This window comes from Ctenopharyngodon idella, chromosome 23 (assembly GCF_019924925.1).
Source record: "Ctenopharyngodon idella isolate HZGC_01 chromosome 23, HZGC01, whole genome shotgun sequence".
Lineage (NCBI taxonomy): Eukaryota > Metazoa > Chordata > Actinopteri > Cypriniformes > Xenocyprididae > Ctenopharyngodon > Ctenopharyngodon idella.
The window spans coordinates 23,365,300-23,383,841 of NC_067242.1; the positions used below are offsets into that span (position 1 = coordinate 23,365,300).

An 18,542-nucleotide genomic window follows, 5' to 3' on the forward strand; every position below is an offset into this window, starting at 1 on the left:
GGGCCCTTAGAATCGTCCTAACTTTCCCCCCCTTAACGGCGCCCATGGCTATGATCAGCTGTTTGGCTGAGCTTTCGATGTTGTTATGGAAAGGCCGAAGCTGATCAGTTGGTTCTTGTCACATGACCTGCGGTGCGCTTGCGGCATTCTGAAAAGTTGAGATGTTTTCATCTCGCCGCGGCATAGGCACGCCTGGAAACAATTGAAATAATGAACATTTTAAATAACGTGCCTACATTTGAAACAACGAACTTGCGCATGCAAAAGACGATGAACGGGCCCTAAGAAACCAGCGTAACTCTCCCAGTTGCGAGTCCTGCTACAAAGCACCAGATACAGCTAATATTAGCAATAGCAGTGTCTCACACTCAGGTACAAAACACAGATGAAAAGACATTCACCTTCGAATTAGAGCTGCATAATTCTGGATAAACTGACAATCAGTTTTGTTTATTTAGCTGATCAGCACCAGCTGGAACCAGTCACTAATCAGCGATCATGAGTTGCCCAGGGAACTGGGGCAGGCGGATTAATGGGTGAACGAAACACAGGTTTTAATTTGGATACATGAAACACCGGATGAATTCTCCTGTATACCGGAGGAAGTTTGAGGCAGACTGCCACTGGACTAATGATCTTAGTGACAGTGAATGGGCCAATAAATTTGGGAGCAAGCTTATTACCAACGGTGCGGAGAGGAATGTTCTGAGTAGAAAGCAACACTTTTTGACCAACGATGTATTCGGGAGGCTTGGACCAGTGGCGATCGGCCTGGGCCTTAGTGCGCTCTCGCACCTGGAGGAGAGCCAATCTGGCCTTCCTCCAGGTGTGATGGCATCTCTGGACAAAGGCGTGAGCGGAGGGAACCGCGACCTCGGATTCCAGGTTCTGAAAAATTGGTGGCTGGTAACCTAGACCACCTTCAAACGGAGAGAGGCCCATGGACAATACTGGTAACGAGCTATGTGCATACTCAACCCATGAGAGCTGTTGGCTCCAGGAGGACAGATTCTGAGACACCAAACATCACAACACCCGTTCCAAGTCTTGGTTGACCCTCTCAGTTTGACCGTTGCTCTGGGGATAAAACCCAGAAGAAAGGCTCAAATTCGTCCCCAGCAACCGACAAAATTCTTTCCAGAATTTGGAAACAAATTGGGGTCCCCTGTTACAGACCACATCTACCGGGGGGCCATGAATGCGAAAGACATGGTCATTGACAGTAACCGCTGTCTCCCTGGCAGAAAGAAGTTTGAACAGGGGAATAAAATGAGCCACCTTCGAGAACCGGTCCACCAAGTTTAAAACTAGGAGGTTTGCCCTGGGAGGGTGGGAGGACTGTGACGAAATCTAGCGCAATATGGGACCAGGGTCTCGAAGGGACAGACAGCAGCTGAAGGAGGCCCGCCAGGAGTTGAATGGAAGTCTTACCAACAGCGCAAACTGAACAGGCCAAAACAAAACTACGGACGTCACGAGCCATAGATTGCCACCAGAATCGTTGCTTAACCAGAAAAATAGTACGATTCACTCCTGGATGACAAGCGATCTTGAAACAGTGACCCCAGTGGATGACGTCGGACCGCAACCCCTCAGGCACAAATAAATGACTCGGTGGGCAATCAGATGGAGGCGTTACCCCTTGTAAGGCATTGCGAACCTTCGATTCGATCTCCCAAGTGACCGCAGAAATGACCAGAGGATGGACATTCGGAACGATCAAAAATGCGAGACAAAACATTGGGCTTGCTGTTTTTGGAGCCTGGACGGTACGAGATGGAAAAAAAAAATCAAAGCGACATCTCAGGTTGGAAAATGCAGCTTCAGCTGCACTAGACCACCTGAACGTCACCTTGGTGGAGGTCAAGGCAGTCAGAGGGGCGACCAGTTGGCTGTAATTACAAATAAAACGTCGATAGAAATTGGCAAAGCCCAGAAACCTCTGCAGGGCCTTGCGGGAATCTGGGGTTGGCCAACCAACCACAGCCTGAATCTTGTCGTGATCCACGCGCACCCCCTCGGATGAGATGATAAACCCCAAAAAAGGGACAGACTGTGCATGAAAAACGCATTTCTCCACCTTGACAAAAAGACCATTCTCAAGCAGCCTCTGAAGCACTCATCTGAAGTGCTGAATATGTTCCTGGAGAAACAAAGAAAAAAATCTATTTGTCATCCAGGTAAACATGATTGACCATGTCTCTCAGCATGTCATTGACGAGTGCCTGGAAGACCACGGGAGCATTGGACAGCCCAAACGGCATAACCAGATATTCAATGTGCCCCCTGGGGGTATTAAAGGCGGTCTTCCACTCATCCCCCTCCCTGATGCGGACCAAATGATAAGGCTGAAGACATCAACGGCAAAGGATACGTATTCTTTGCTGTAATGTTATTCAACCCTTGATAGTCAATGCAAGGTTGCAGAGAACCATCCTTCTTAGCCAAGAAGAAGAATCCCACTCCAGCAGGGGAAGAGGAAGGGCAGATGATCTTGGCTGCAAGAGAAACCAGAAATATATTTCTCCATGGCCTCCCTTTCAGGAGCAAATTTGGAATATAACCTGAGGCGGAGAGGTACCTGGCAATAAGTCTATAGCACAGTCATAAGGATGATGCGGAAGAAAAGAAGCAGCTCGAGACTTACTGAAGACTTCCTTCAGGTCTAGGTACTCCTCGGGCATGTTAGGCAGGTCCACGGATTCCTCCTGTAACACAGAACACGAAACAGAAGAACAAGCAGACAACAAACAAGACGCAGGACAAAACTTGCTTCAAGAGCAAACAGTGTTCTGTTGCCAATTAATGTGAGGGTTATGACGGGAAAGCCAAGGATGTCCAAGGACCACAGGAACAAGGGGTGAATCAATTAACAACAGAGAAATTTCTTCAGTGTGATTACCAGATGTGATGAGCTTGATGAGACCAGTACTACGGGTGACTGATGGCAGAACTTGACTGCTGAGTGCATGAACAGAAATGGGATGAGAAAGCTTGACCACAGGAATTTTGAGCTGTAAAGCAAGAGGCGTTGATGAAATTACCCTCCGCTCCAGAGTCCAACAAAGCCTGACAGGTGTGGAAAATGTTGGCCCATTGTAGTCTGACTGGGAGGAGAGTAGCTGAAGAGGATTTTTCTGGAGATACACCACCCGTCAATAACCTCTGATCTATTGACGGGCTTGGGGTTTTACCGGATAATTGGTAACAAAATGTCCAGCCGTTCCACAATACAGACACAGTCCATTGTTTCTCCGATGATTTTTCTCCTCCCTGGTCAGTCGGGTTTTGCCCACCTGCATGGGTTCTGGATCAAAGGCGGGGCTGACCGTAACGTTGGACGAGTCTACAACAGGAAATGAAAGCTGATGCGTGCGCTGATCACGGCATTGCAGACGATTGTCCACACGAATCGCCAGCTCGATCAAACCATCCAGATTAGTGGGTAAATCCAAGAAGAAAATCTCCCTTTGGATACGGTCAGCCAACCCATGCAGGAATTTATCCCACTGTGCCTCCTCGTTCCATTTACTCTCCACTGCCAGAGTGCGAAAATCAATAGAGTAGTCAGTAACCAAAGGGTTACTTTGCTGTAAATCCGCCAACTCCCGGGCCGCCTCACGTCCCGAGACCCCGCGATCAAACACTCTCTTTAATTCTTCGGCAAACAGAATTAAAGAGGCAAATGAGGAGCAGCAATGATGTTGATTTTCCCACACCACTGTTCCCCATAGAGCAGCACGTCCAGATAACAGAGTAATCATTAACGCCACTTTAGATCGCTCTGTAGGAAACGATGTGGGTTGAAGTGTGAAAAACAAAGAGCATTTTGTCACAAAAGCTCGACATAACTGTGGCTCCCTAGAGTAAGGAGCTGGTGGTGGTAGACGAGGCTCGACACGACGATCCACTTGCTACGATGGAAGGGGAACAGAAGGTGGGGCTGGCACAGTGGGAGCTCCGACTGTATCTGTCCTGAGCTGCCGGAGCTGGGCAGTAACCTTGGACACCTGTGCTACCAAGGCTTGCACCGCGTGACCCGTTGCCATGATCTGTTCCTCCTGTTGATCCATACGTATTGTTGCTGGTTATGAATTCTTTCCATTCAAAGCCACTTGCTGAATCCATCCTGGTTGGATCGTTATGTCAGGATACATGACTTGAGATTCAGTTGCAAGTGCACAAAAGTTTATTAACTCAACACGATGGACAACAGGAGAATAAAACTGGAAAGCCGTGGGTGCAGATGGTCTCCTAGGCAGCGGAGGGACTACAATGGGCAGCTGAATGAATTCTAAGACAGAAGTCCAGTGAAAACGTGATCCACAAATGACAGGCAGTATAATCCACAACAGCAGGGAAAATCCACAATGACAGGTAGTCCAGACATGGCAGGAACACTGGGAGCACAGCACACGGGAGAACAGGTGACACTGGACAAAGAACAACAGTGAGCAAACACAATGATCCAGCGTGATCCGACAGAGAGTGAAGGGCAATTCCAGCGTTATGGACGTGACATTTGTAGTCAAAACTTTAAATATAAACGCTCAAAGAATGTATTTAATAGCAACATATTAAACCGTCTATTTATATATTCATAATCCCTTACTAAAGGAGTCCAGACATTAGAAAAATGTCAGTCTATAAAATTGTTTTATATTTTAGATGAGGGAAATGTACAGCGTTACGGACGTGACAAAAAAAAAAAAAAAAAAAGTCACTAAGTTTTGGGTGACAACATAAGGGTTTTTACCGAATTAAGGGTTGGATCTCCTCAGAGCATAAAATAATAATTTTATTTCATATTTCGTGTTCGCATAAATGAGGAAAAAACAACGTTACGGATGTGACCGTTTTCCGTTACGGATGTGACCAGTCTGAAAGCGGCACAGAGACCTTAAGCAGGCATTTAAACCACCAATTATTGAAATCTATGATACCAGTATGGTAAGACCACACAATTTATCAACTTTTTACTAAACTTAAATACAACTTTATACTCTGTATTGCAAAATGTTATGGATTAGACCTATTTCTCATGTTGACAAAGCGTGTGCGTTGTTCAAAAATCAATTTAGAGACCATGATTTTCCTTCTTACAGAACTGCTTGCTAAAATACATTGACAAATATTAATGTTTATCATGAAGCAGTTTAAAATCGCATGTTTTCCCCACAGTCAGGTGAACCTATCGACGTACACTATTGTCAATCGCAATCATGTCAGTTTTATGTTTTGTGTCTAAATGATCACACGGATTTCGGCTAGTTTTCACAGTTTAAAGCGGAGTCTTGAGTCAAAATGACCAAACTTTATTTCAAGCCAAACTGATTGCAATCTTACTATTTTTATTTTGTCAGCTTGATCGCGCGGATTATGATTAATAGGCTATTCATTTTTTAACCAACAGGTAAAAACGCGACATCCCGAGGGAAGTGTCCTATGAGACACAATGATCTTCTATAAGTTGTACTGTATCATATAGGCCTACCTTTTGATGTTCATATTTCGTTGTGTAACTGACAAGAGGAAGAGAAGATCGGTTCATGTGCGCCTGATCTGCCACTTACACTGAGGCGCTGCAGCGCAGTAGGCTATTAAAGAGCGACATCTATTGTTTAAATTTTGTTATAAAATCGACTGAATTTGAAAGTTGAACCTTTTTCATATTAAAACTAACAAAGCACAAAGAGTATTGCGACTATCGGATATGTTATGATATACGGTAAGCCAAACAGATCACAGCAATATAAAGAAGCAAAGTCATATGAAGCGTCCGTAACGGTCACGTCCGTAACGCTTATTATGGTTGTTCAGAGCAACGTAGTGAAATGAATTGTTGATCCTAATAAGCATAAACATAATTTAGCTTTGCATATAAAGTTTCAAGTTATTTGCATTTATAATTGTTATATAACAAACTTAATCTTTAAAACGTTACGGACGTGACAGAGCACTGAAGCATCATGACCTCTTTATTCCAGCCATTATAAATTCAACAGGCAGTGCTGTTATGACAAATAGGGATGGGCATATCGATATGAAGTATCGATATATCGATACTGACGTTAAGTATCGAAAGTATCGATACTCAAATTAAAATATCGATACTAAAGTGTGTTTTTTTTTTTTAACCAGTGATTTTGTTTATTTTTGTTTATTTAACAATAAATGTAATGCATGCAATATGCATTGGATTGGACAAATAACATATGTTAGCGATAGCGAATAATTGTGTAGTAGAACTCTGCTCATCTGAACACACGCAAATGCTGTAAGTCAGAACCAGTCAATCACAGAGAGCGTTCGCTCACTGCCGACACTACATTCAAACAGGGCTGCCTTTAGTATCGTAAGAAAACATTGATGATTTTGGGAAACGCAGCCCAGAACAATGCTTAACAAAAGACAAAAAACATAATATGTTTGAGTTATTTCACATAAACAAAATGAAATAGTAGCCTACATAGTTTGTGCAATTACATTTATTTAAATTGAACATGAAAAGTTCATATTTATGTTCTATTCTGTAACTAATGTTGATACACTGTCAGAATACAAAGGTTGCATTTTATGGGTGCAATGGCACCTGTCACTGGGAGTCCCTTATGAAAACGAACCATTACTACAGTGAACATAGTTAAGCTAGGCCTACAGTATTTGTAGATTTCCATGGTTACCACTACAAGTAAACATTTTAACCACGTGTACACAAAAATATAATCTAATAAGTTTAGGGGCAATTAAGGGGTATTGAATGTTAAAATACCTTTCAAATATAATGTTAAGTGGGTATCATTACCCATTTTACTCTTAGTAATTTAAAAAGAGTAATAATAAGTTAAGAAATTTAAGAAATTTTAAAATGTATAAGTTCAGATTTGAGGTATCGTATCAATATCGGTGATATTGACCTTGAAAGTATCGGTATCGTATTGAAAACAAAATAAGTGGTATCGCCCATCCCTGACAAAATGAGTGTATTTATTTCTCAGGCATGCCTCCATCTTTCTACACAATGCTTACTGTTAAAATAAAGTTTAAAAAAGGGGGGTCTTTGATCCCTTTTTTGAAAGCATGAAATATGGTTGGTTGAAAATTTAATTTAAGCATTGTTGCTTACCTCATATATTGTGGAGAAACAAGGCAATTTTCTTAAAATTTATGTTAGAGCACATTAATACAGTATAATACGGACCTAAATGGACGATTTGAAAAGGGTTTTGTTCTTTTGGTAAAAACGTTTTTTTTTTTTTTTTTTTTATGGTAAAGATGACCTTTGCGTGGAATTGCCCTGAACAAGCACACACTCAATATAAGGCGTAGCTGATCAGCACCAGCTGAAGCCAATCGCTAATTAGCGATCATGAGTTGCCCAGCAGAAAGTGTGATCACACACACACACTCACACACACACAGAAGACATGGAAGAAATCCACAGACCTACGAACCGTGACAACCACCCCTGGTTTATAGTAATGGCCATAGCTGAGAGGTGTTTATTCCTCATGTATAAATGTTACATGTTTAGCTCCTACACACCTGCCTGGAAGTTTTCATTGTTCCCTTTCGAAAGGGACCCCCCGCTGCGTCCACTAGAGGTCGCTATGGGGAATGCCTCTGACATGCCAGGTGTCTAAAACGTGAGTCTAAACACGACAATAAACTTGACATTGGCAGGTGGCAGCCTATGATGTCACCACTGGTGTGACCGAGGCTGCGTCCGAAACCGCCTACTCAATGAGTAGGTACTTAATTTCAATAAGTACTTACTTAACGAGCGCTAAAAGAGTAGGTACTTAATAGCCAAATCTCGTTGAGTATGAATGCGATCCGAAAATAATCCGCCATGTTGACGTTGTCATGTGACCTACGACGTTATCACAAGCGCAACAACTTAAAAGACATGAGTGACAGGTTTAATTCATCTATCTGTAAATATCTTGATATTGATCACACTTGCTTATTTTGTGGTCTTGTTGAAGAAACAGCTGCCAGTAATTTTGTAATTGTAGTACAACTAATATATTTTGGGTTAAAGTTCTTATATTTTTATAATGTGAGTTTATTTTTTGTTGAATATGTTGTTAATTTCTTTATTTTATATGCAAAAATATTCATCCACAAGCAAAAGTGGCATACATTTCATTTGTTTTCTTTTTTTTTCTTGTTGAATTAGCTCTAGTTTCATCCCTCAGGCTTATAAATAAATACTTTTATGCATTATGATGTATTCAAAATATTTAACCTTATCATCATGCTTTATGTCCGTGTATATAATCTCAAACTATGATGTATACAAACACATGTTTGTTTTTTGTCATTATTATTGTTTATTGTTACCTAGTTTGGTTTTCTTCAGTGTTATCAATGTCTGAAGCCAAAGAAGATATCAGCAGCTGCTCGAAGATCTCGCCTTTGGAGAAGACTGATTTTATACTCAAAAAAATGTAAGTATAACTACTTAAAATTAAGATTACCCCAGAATTCACTGCTTTGCTAGCCTACCCCAACATTTACACACAATGATATTGATAAATGCTGACCAATACTTCATTATATTACTTTTCATTTTACTTCTTTAGTAAAACAAGTAATGTTTTGTCATATGACATAGCTATGCATGAATACACACTAGACAAATACAGCTGATGTGAATACATCTCAATTTACAGTCAATTCATGCAATAATTCATTGCTTAATAAAATATATAAATTTACTGATAATAATAGCATAATTAATAAAAAAAGTAAAAGAATTAATAAAAGTAATAATGACAATAAATAAATGCATATACAAGTCAACAACACATGAAACAAAGCTTTATTCAAATTTATTGATCTAACAATCACGTATTTACAATCCTACTGCCATCTCAACACAGCTGTGCCAATTCTGCATCTTTATTCTGATGAAGCAGCTGATGAACACCTTCATCCATCATGTCCCTCACTGATCCCTCGTCCCTCGTTGATCCAGAGGATGAGGAAGATGATGATGATGGACCCCTGAACCCCACAACCTTGAACCAAGAGTGGGAGAAGATGTGCAGGACAATCTGGCTGCTGCTGTGTCTGCTGCAAACATTCATGTGTTCTCCATCAGCATGACTAAATAAACAGATTAAAACATTTTACAAATCATTAATGTCAGCATTCTGTTTCTTACCATATTTCATTTAATATTTTTACAATTACTTGCTAATTTTTGTCGTAGCTTCATTACTTTTGTGGTGTGGTGGGCTAAACCACTGAGCTGGTCAGCAGAAGGTTGCTGGTTCAATCTCTGCAGCATCACCTCCAGTGTGTCCTTGATCAAGTCACTTGACATTTGACATTTGATATTCAACAGTGCTTTGCATCTGCCTACATTGACAGCATTTTGTTTAAGAGCTGCTGTGCAGCCAAAATTATATACCATTTATCATTGTAAAGCTGCTTTGACACAATCTGCATTGTAAAAAGCACAATATAAATAAAGGTGACTTGACTTGACTTGAGGAGTGATGGAGTGTCTCATCCATGGCTCTACACCATTTCCAGGACCTGCTGTGGCTCTCCATCCTCAGTGCTCACACCAGTCTGAGGACATTTCAATAATGCACAAATATAATACAAAATCAGTCATCTTAACAGCACAGTGTCATTTGATTTCTGTATTAGAAGTAACAAAATGATCTTACTTTATATTTTTGTTTCAGGTTTTCCTTTTTTGCTGCAGTCACCTTGTCTTGTAGGTCCTGCTTCACCACAGAGCTCTGCAGCAAATGCACAGAAATCAAGATTCAGAAAAGTGCTGTAATAACTCTGTTTAAATTACAATAATTAAAATAAACTAGACTTCAGATTTAAATAGACTTATTCATTTCTGTAGTATCCTCACTCAAAGCCTTTGATGGCAGCATTCCTTTATCACCGGATAAACACACGTGTGATCATCTGTCCCTGTAACATCCAGACAAGATTCAAGTTTCCTCTGAGATTTATGTGCTTAAATCTACATTTACATGTTGATGATGTGTTAACTCTCTTTTTATCCAATACAAATGTTCCTTAATTTACCAACAGTACTAATGGACAAATAAAATAGATTAAACTTATGTTTATTTTATGTAGATTTATTTATTTACGTTATTTTCATTCATGTAATGTAAGCAGTGTTGACAACAGTGAATTCTATATAATAGCACACATACCTCACTCATACTTAATCCATCACTCATAAGCCATAATACTTAAAGAAGATGTTCCTGTCAGATGTTAAATAAACACCTTAAGATGTGGTTTAGAATATGTAAATCCACTTCGGAGAATTAAGTTATGTGTGTTTACTAGAGCTCCCCTGTTATCATAATAAATCGTGTTTTTACTGTAAAATCACAACTATAGTGTCTAGCATCTTTACACATTCAGCGGTTTACTCTACAGTAGTTCAACAAATGCTATTTTATTACAAGGAACCGTGTTTTTAGTTTTCAATACTCACATTTGAAAGCATCCGCGCCGCTTTTCTCCTCCGTGTTCAATTATGAGTATCCTCTCCCGTGGCCTCCTGGGATACAAAAGTATCGATCGAGGAACACTTCAGAATCTGGGCGGAAGCAGTAGGCCATCCGGGAACTTCTCGACTACTCATTTATGATTACTGAGGTTTCTGACATACTTAATTGCTCTTCTACTGCTTTTTCCCTATTATATAGTAGAGAAGTAGGCGGTTTCGGACGCACTTTAAGTAGACGCACGTCCGCATCTCGCGAGAATTAGTACGTCACCCAGGTAATTTTCGCCTACTCTTTTTGCTTCGGACATACTTATTTGCTCGCCTACTGCTTTTCCCCTACTAAATAGTAGAGAAGTAGGCGGTTTCGGACGCAGCCCATGTGTATAAAAGGGCACCTGTGAATTACGTCATCCTCTTTCTTGTCTTCAGGATACCTGTTTGTTTAAACATGTGTCTATGCAAGGCAATCAAAGGATTATGGCTAGCACTAGCGATAAGTCTTTTATGCCCTATACAGGCAAAACGCACTTCTTGCATAAATACTTCTATACACCCCATTCAGGCAAAACACACTTATTTCGTTAATACTATTGGATTCATGTTTGATGTCATAATTATGTAATCCTGATGGATCATTCTTAGATCAATGATGACCAATGCAGCTGCCAAACAGATGTTCAATGTATCTGTAAGACAATCTGGAGTCGATATTGGATGCACCAATGGTCCAGGCCTGGATGAACTGGACGAATTTCATTAAGACCTACTACACAAAGTAATGGAAGGGGTGCCTTTTTATTTATTTTTATTTTGTCAAAAAGTTTGATGGTGTTTTTGATGAGGGAGGGAGTTAGCCACATCATGGATTTTCTTTTGGGCAAAATTTTGTTAGCAAATTAGAACATGGGTAGAGTAGGGAGTTAGTTAGAAGGGTGTTTTGTTTGTTATTTTGGTGTAAAACCCTCTTCCTGATTTTATTTTTGTTTTTATTTTTCATTATTATGTTTGTACAAGTTATTATACTTATATTACACTATATGAATAAGAGGGGATGATGGAGGGGATGTTAGTTGGAAACAGGTCATTATCTGTGTTACGAGATAATGCAACCAGATTTAAAGAGAAATTACAAGAATGTTTTCTTAAATTTCAGTTATTACTTTACTTATTAAATGAGAGTGGTCTACTTAGTTTAATTGCTAAAATCACTTTGTAATGTGCACTTACTAATCTACTGAAAAGTCCCATGGAACTCAAGAGAAGAAAGAATCGACAAGCACATCAGTGCTTGGCAGCAAGGGCAGACTCTACTGGTGGTTTAAAACCCCACTGTCAGCCCCAGCACCAGACAGCACCTATATGCAGAACTGGGGTGCCTCTTGCAACAGTGGAGCAGTCCAGATAGCTCTCCAGGCCACTGGAAGCGCCTGAGAGTTCCTCTGGCATCGTGGGAGAACCAGTGCATCAAAATATATATCCTTAAGTATCCTTAAGCATCTTATATCCTTATAGCATCTTATATTAACTATAATGAGTTTAATCACCGATGTATTCTACATAACCATGACAACCACTGGCAAGGCTAAGACATTCCACGCACATGCTTTAACACAAATTGTTGATTTATTTTTGATTTTGTTGACCCCCTAGAATGGAAATAAATAACAAGTACTTGGGTGTCTTGTTCATTACATTTATTTTCATATAAAAGCAACAGAACTTAAATTATATCCAGTTTATCAGCAACACAACGCACAAGTGTGAATCCCGCGATATTCGCCTTTCATCTCGTAGGTGTCTGATGACTACGAGAACAGAGAACTGTCTGTCTTGCCTGCACCTTTTTCACTCCTTCCCTTACTGCAGCCACCTACTCTCGGCTGAATTTCAGGCAAGGTGAAGCGCATCTCAAACGAGCCTAATGTTACATTTTGCCTATGAGCAAGGGTTGACCATCAATTGGCAGAATTCCACAATTAGGGAGTAAGGCAAAAGATATAGAACTTAGATGTGTGAAAAAACTGGAGGGGTGAATCTTACCAGAGAATTATGCCATTTTGAAAAAATGTATAAGAACTGTACCCTGACCAGAGACAAATTCAGATGAGCAGCTGACATCTCACTTTGTTGCTTGTCAATAAAGTTAAAACTCCTGGGACCTGGAGATTTGACTCCAAGTGTTTTCTTTGAGACCAGAACTGAAGGGACATTGAATTTGCCATAACACCTCAAAGCGTGGAAATTAGTACTGTGCGAGGTTCTGAATGCACAAGAGTTGGACATACCATCAGACAACCTGCACAGTTTAAAGCAGGGATAGGCAACGTCTGTTTTGGAGTGCTGCTGTCCTGCAGAGTTTAGCCCCAACCCTTTTTTTCAGCCTGTAGCCTTAGCAATCCTGAAGACATTGATTAACTTGTTCAGGTATGTTTGGGGTTAAATTCTGCAGGAGAGTGTCACTCCAGGGCCGACGTTGCCTATCCCTGCTTTGAAAATTATGCGTTTACTTACAGTAAGTATGCTAGACTAGTGTTTATATTGCCTGTTCATAGCAAATGATTATTTTATACACTGGTGATATTTACAGCATACTGTCCTTGCTTTATGTCTGATTAATACTTTGTTCAAAGCTTAAGAAGGAGGATGTAGTATATGCAGTGAATGGTTCAGTCTAGGTCACCCCCACACAGTTTGTGTAGTTGGTATGACCCGCAGATGTACTGCACGTTGCTTTTAACTGACCGAGTTGAATGCACGCTAGTAAAAGAAGCTCAGCATGATAACCCCTGTGTATGTGTCTTAATGTTAACTAAAAGTTTAACAAACAGCACAACATAGTGGATGTTGTAACATACTCTGTGGTGCATTTTGATGACAACATAAATGCATGCACAATAGTGGCACTGATGAACTATCAAATGATCTTATGTATTAGATCTTGTATGTATTGAATTGAATGTATTACGTCACCAAAGTGTGGACTTATATAAAGGACACAAGGGCTTAGCAATCCATTTGGGACAGGGCCTTTGAAGTGTGTGGTTTTTCCTGCCTGTAAAGAATTTAAGCTTAGAAAATAAATGTTCATCTACATTTTATAGATTGTGGCTTGTTTTGTTTATTTAATGATTGCAGCCATTGATTTGCCAGAGGTATCGTTATGATACTCTATAAGTAATGAGCCAACAGCTGTTAATTGTTTTTATGTTCTTTTGTTTTGCCTTTAAAAGTATCTCATTTGATAGCTTTTTAAAAAGTATATACACTATATGGACCAACGTATTGGGGATACCTGACATTACATGAACAGGGACTGTAATGACATCTAAATACATAGACATTAAAGCCAGAACTAGATAGGCCTACAATAGAATATTATGAAATAAATGTAATGTTAAATAAAAGATAAAACCACTTTCTTGGGCATTTCTGTATTTAAATTTTTCAAGGCATTTCTCCCTTCATTTATTACCCTGGGTCAAAGGTACAAGTTTAGCATGACTTGACAGAGCAGCTCATGGTTCTGAATGAATTATCACTGGATGCATTTAACCAATAAAATCTTCACAACACCACAGAAGATTGCATCAACAAAAAGTCTAAGCAATACTGTGCAATAACTGTGGGTAACAAAAACCGATAGGTGCTGATTCCCAAGATTGTGGCTTAACTTTATTAAAGAATACACTGATAAGAAAATGTCTGCTCAGTGAGTTTTACATGCTGTTGTGTAACATCATGCGAATGCACCTGATCCAACAGCACATTTTGACATGAAGGTTTTGTTTTAACCATGTTTTAGTCTTAATATTATTAGCTGTTGATTGTTTGCATTTTCTGTACACATCAAGTTTAATTTTTTTGATCAAACTGCCACAGAGTTATGACATTTTTTTGTTGTAGCCCCCTCCCCCCACATTGGCAGAATTAGACAAAAAATTGTGTGCATCTTTAATTTTTTCTTGTCTCTGCCTATCAAGTTTGACTAAATTTGGACGACAGATAATTAATCGAATGGCAGTCAATTAATCGAAATGGACAATGCCTCAAAACGCAACACTTTGACTAACCAAAATTCTTGATAACCTTTTGTCATGAGGGTCTTGAGATGTTATTATGCATGCCAAACTGCGTGCAAATCAAACCAGTGACTACAGAGCCAGCGCCAGGATACACATGCTTCTCTATGCTTGTCTAATTATTACAACTTACCCCAGCATGTGTTAAATCCTATACTGGAATTTGGGTAGGTTGTAACAAAGGCACACCATGTATTTTAAATTAAAGTGTCATGAAACATTAAAAGTGTCATTAAACTGTCATGTCATTAAAGGGTCAAGAGTCATTTTGCCCCCTCGTGACGCTGGGCCTGGTGACTTAGGAGAAGAAAAAAATATGTATTTAAGTCAGTATAATAGAAAACAACTGTAGACAGAAATGCTAAATAGGACTTGATCTAGGATTCAGTAGTAAACAAGGTTTAAAATGAAAAAAAAAAAAAAATTTAATCGTTTCACTCCGAGCAGAATCAGTATTTTAACGTTTCTGTTCCAGCGTTCCTTCTGTATTATAAAAGTTCCGAAACCGTTTTGATTAGAAAAAATAACGTTTTTTTTTTTTTTTTTTTTGCATGTAGCCTACTTAATAATAATAATAATAATAATAATATGTACAGCATTTTATTTATTAAAAATCAAAGAGAGTCTTGCTGTCTTAGCCAATAGGCCTACAATACAAAAAACAGGTTCCCTTTCGATACTACACTACGTACTGCGTCGTCTGCCTTTTTAGGCAAGACGCAAGGGGGAAACTCGTTTCCCCCTTGCGCTCTGCAGCAGCAAGATCAGCTCGCCTCTCCTCTGCTCGCCGCTCTCAAGCAGTTCGCCGCTCTCAAGCAGCTCGCCACTCTCGAGCAGCTTTACTTCCACTTTCAGCTCGCTGCTCTGCCAGCTCGCCGCCCGGCTCGCCACTCTCGTGCAGCCCTGATCAGCGCGCCGCCTCGTCAGCAGCTGGATCAGTTCGCGCTCTCAAGCAGCTCTGTCCTCCACGCAGCTCTCAAGCAGCCTAGTCAGTGCTTCGCACCCGAGCCGCCCACAGCGGCGAGCGCGTGCTTACGGTAGGGTGACCATATGTGCCATTTTCCCAGGCCGCGTCCTGTCCAGGATTTCTAAGTTGCATAAAATGTCCCAGTTTTGGTTTCTGCGGCCGCAGTTGGAAGCTGAAAGAGCATTTTTCATTGAGCAAATTTCCTGCGGCGTTGTTACAAATGTCGCGCCACAATTGTGGCACGTGCAGAGCCCCTCTGCACGCTGATGACGGACACAGTGAGTGCGTCCGCTGTCTGGGCAAGTCCCACGCAGAAGCCGTGCTCACTGGATCGACCTGCTCTCATTGCGAGAGTATGAGTCTCGCCTCTCTGCGCTCACGGATAGCGGTCTTTTCAGAACGCGACTGTGCCCCTCGTGCCCTCCCGTTTTCTTCCTCCCAGGAGCCTGTGAGGAAAAAACAGCGGGGCAGAAGATCTCAGCGCTTGGATGAAAGTGAGCTCACGTCGGCTCAGGTCCCGCGTGCCTCACTTTCTACACAGAGAGAGCCTTCCCCTGTCCACTTCTCCCGCCCGGACCAACGCCCCTCTGCCATCGCGAGTGACCTTGTCTTGTTCGGGGGATCTGACGAAGAGCCGCTGGATGACAGTATGTATCTAGCAGCCTTGGACGCTGAGGATTGGCCGGACTCACACCCCGACTCCGCCCCCTTGCCGTCTCTTGAGCCGATCGACGCCAGGGCTTCTATCGACTCCGAGCTACTCAAAGCGATGGGTTTGCTGAACGCTTCACAGCGGCACAGAAGTTGTCCCAGGCAATGCAACACTTCCTGCCAAAGCGCTCCAGCTCTTCCACTTCAAGCCGCCCAAAGCCTGCACCAGCACAGCAGCCTCCTAAATCTGCGCCATCCGCTACTCAGCCCGCACCACGGCCTGAGCACAGACAGCGCTCACGTTCTGCTAGACGCCACCCCCCTCCGAAGCGACAGGGACCCCGGCCCAAAATAGTGCTGGACCCCGCACCTCAGAAGTCGGCCTGATACCCAGATAAGGAAGAGGAGGAGGCTAAGTCCCGCCGTGGCCGAACCACCCTCCAAATGCCTCATTCAGTTTTCCCGTCGCCCCGTTCAATTCCGGGCGCTCAAAAAAATGTGTTTCCTGCCTGCACAGAGCCTGTTCAAACACCCTGGCAGTGCACCGCTGTTATAGCGGACATAATAAAAAACAAACATTCTCAAAAAGAGAGCAATTTTCCTCTTCCACCCCTTATGTGCACCACAGTTCCTCACAGCAACTTGGTGCTCGAACCAATCCAGCCCCTTGCCACCCGGGCCGAGGCCTGGCAGGCCATCCCCGGAGTGTCAACTTGGGTACTAAACATAGTAAAACGAGGTTATATACTCCAGTTCGCTCAGCGGGCCCCGTTATTCAACGGAGTGGTCCAAACCTCAGTAGAGAGCAGGGATGTGCACGTCCTACGCTCCGAACTGAACACTATGCTGGCAAAAGGAGCCATAGAAATGGTTCCCTCGGCTTTGAGCGAATCAGGCTTCTACAGCTGATACTTCCTCGTTCCCAAAAAGGATGGCGGTCTCAGACCCATCCTCGACCTTAGATAGCTGAATCGGGCCCTGATAAAGCGCTCGTTCAAAATGATCACTTTGAAACAGATCTTCTTACAAATTCGCCCAGGAGATTGGTTCTTTTCCCTGGATCTGAAGGATGCTTACTTTCACATCCCGATAGCCCTCCATCACAGATGATTCTTGAGAATTGCCTTCGAAGGGGTGGCGTATCAATACACAGTCCTTCCGTTCAGGCTGTCTCTGGCTCCCTGCACTTTTACGAAGTGCATGGACGCGGCCCTCTCTCTGGGGCAGATGGGCATACGCATACTCAACTGCCTCGATGACTGGGTCGTCCTGGCCCAGACATTTTTATCTCCCAGCCAACGTATCTCGTTCCTGGGGATTATTCTCGACTCGACCTGCATGAGGGCCGTGGTCTTGCCAGAGCGATCCCTGGCCATTCAGCAGCTCCTGAAAACTTTCACGTACGGATCCTCTCTGCTGCTCAGAATGTTTCAGAGGATGCTAGGTCTCATGGGCTCAGCATCATCAGCCCTGCAGTTGGGCCTGCTTCATGTGCGCCCACTACAGTTCTGGCTGAAACCGTGGGTCCCGTTCCAAGCCTGTCAGCATGGTTGCTGCTCGCTCAAAGTGAATCAGGTGTGCGTTGCAACCCTGGCTCCTTGGATGAACCCCTGCTGGTTCAAACAGTGCTTGGCTATAGGGATGATGTGCAAAAGGAAAGTCGTTTTCACAGACGCTTCAAAAATGGGCTGGGGACCTCTGTGCGACGGTCACCCAGCCTTCGGTGCTTGGACGAGCCAAGAGAGCGAGCTTCATATCAACCACCTGGAAATGATGGCGGTGTATCTAGCCTTGGCGGGACACCACGTCCTGGTCAGATCAGACAATATGACAGTGGTGTCCTTCATAAATCACCAGGGCGGGCTCTCATCCAAGTCCCTTTTCACTCTAGCGAGATCCATCCTAGAGTGGGCCCAGCACAGCCTGCTCTCACTCAGAGCAGCGCATATTCAGGGCATACCGGAGCAACCTTCCCTCGTGGTTCAGGAAATTTGTGATGTCTTCTGGAAGGCAGAGGTCGACCTCTTCACCTCAGAAGACAACTTTCGTTGCCCAATTTACTTTTCAAAGACCAAGTATGCGCTGGCCCACGACTGGCCATTTTTTGTCATTTTTTGTCATAGAGACATAAGTAATATATCAATTGAAACTATAGAATGTCTTCTTTTATTTGTGTACACTCAGAGTAAAAACAAAATGTTGTGCTTTTTGCAAAATAAAGAAAACTAACATGATGCGTGATCTGTCGTCTCCCTCTGAACGAAGTCCAATCTGATAATTCTCAGAAAATGAACTGTAACTTAGTGAATACTAATGACACAAAAATGAGACTTATGTCATG

The 18,542-nt window shown here is 42.1% G+C and overlaps 1 long non-coding RNA gene across 1 annotated transcript; it reads left to right on the forward strand.

The window, feature by feature from the left end:
* The first annotated feature begins 6,756 nt into the window (after positions 1–6,756).
* Positions 6,757–9,023, forward strand: LOC127506024 (uncharacterized). The gene is made up of 3 exons (XR_007927879.1): positions 6,757–7,646; positions 8,351–8,453; positions 8,889–9,023. It is a non-coding gene; the product is annotated as an uncharacterized LOC127506024 (long non-coding RNA).
* Positions 9,024–18,542: the final 9,519 nt, after the last annotated feature.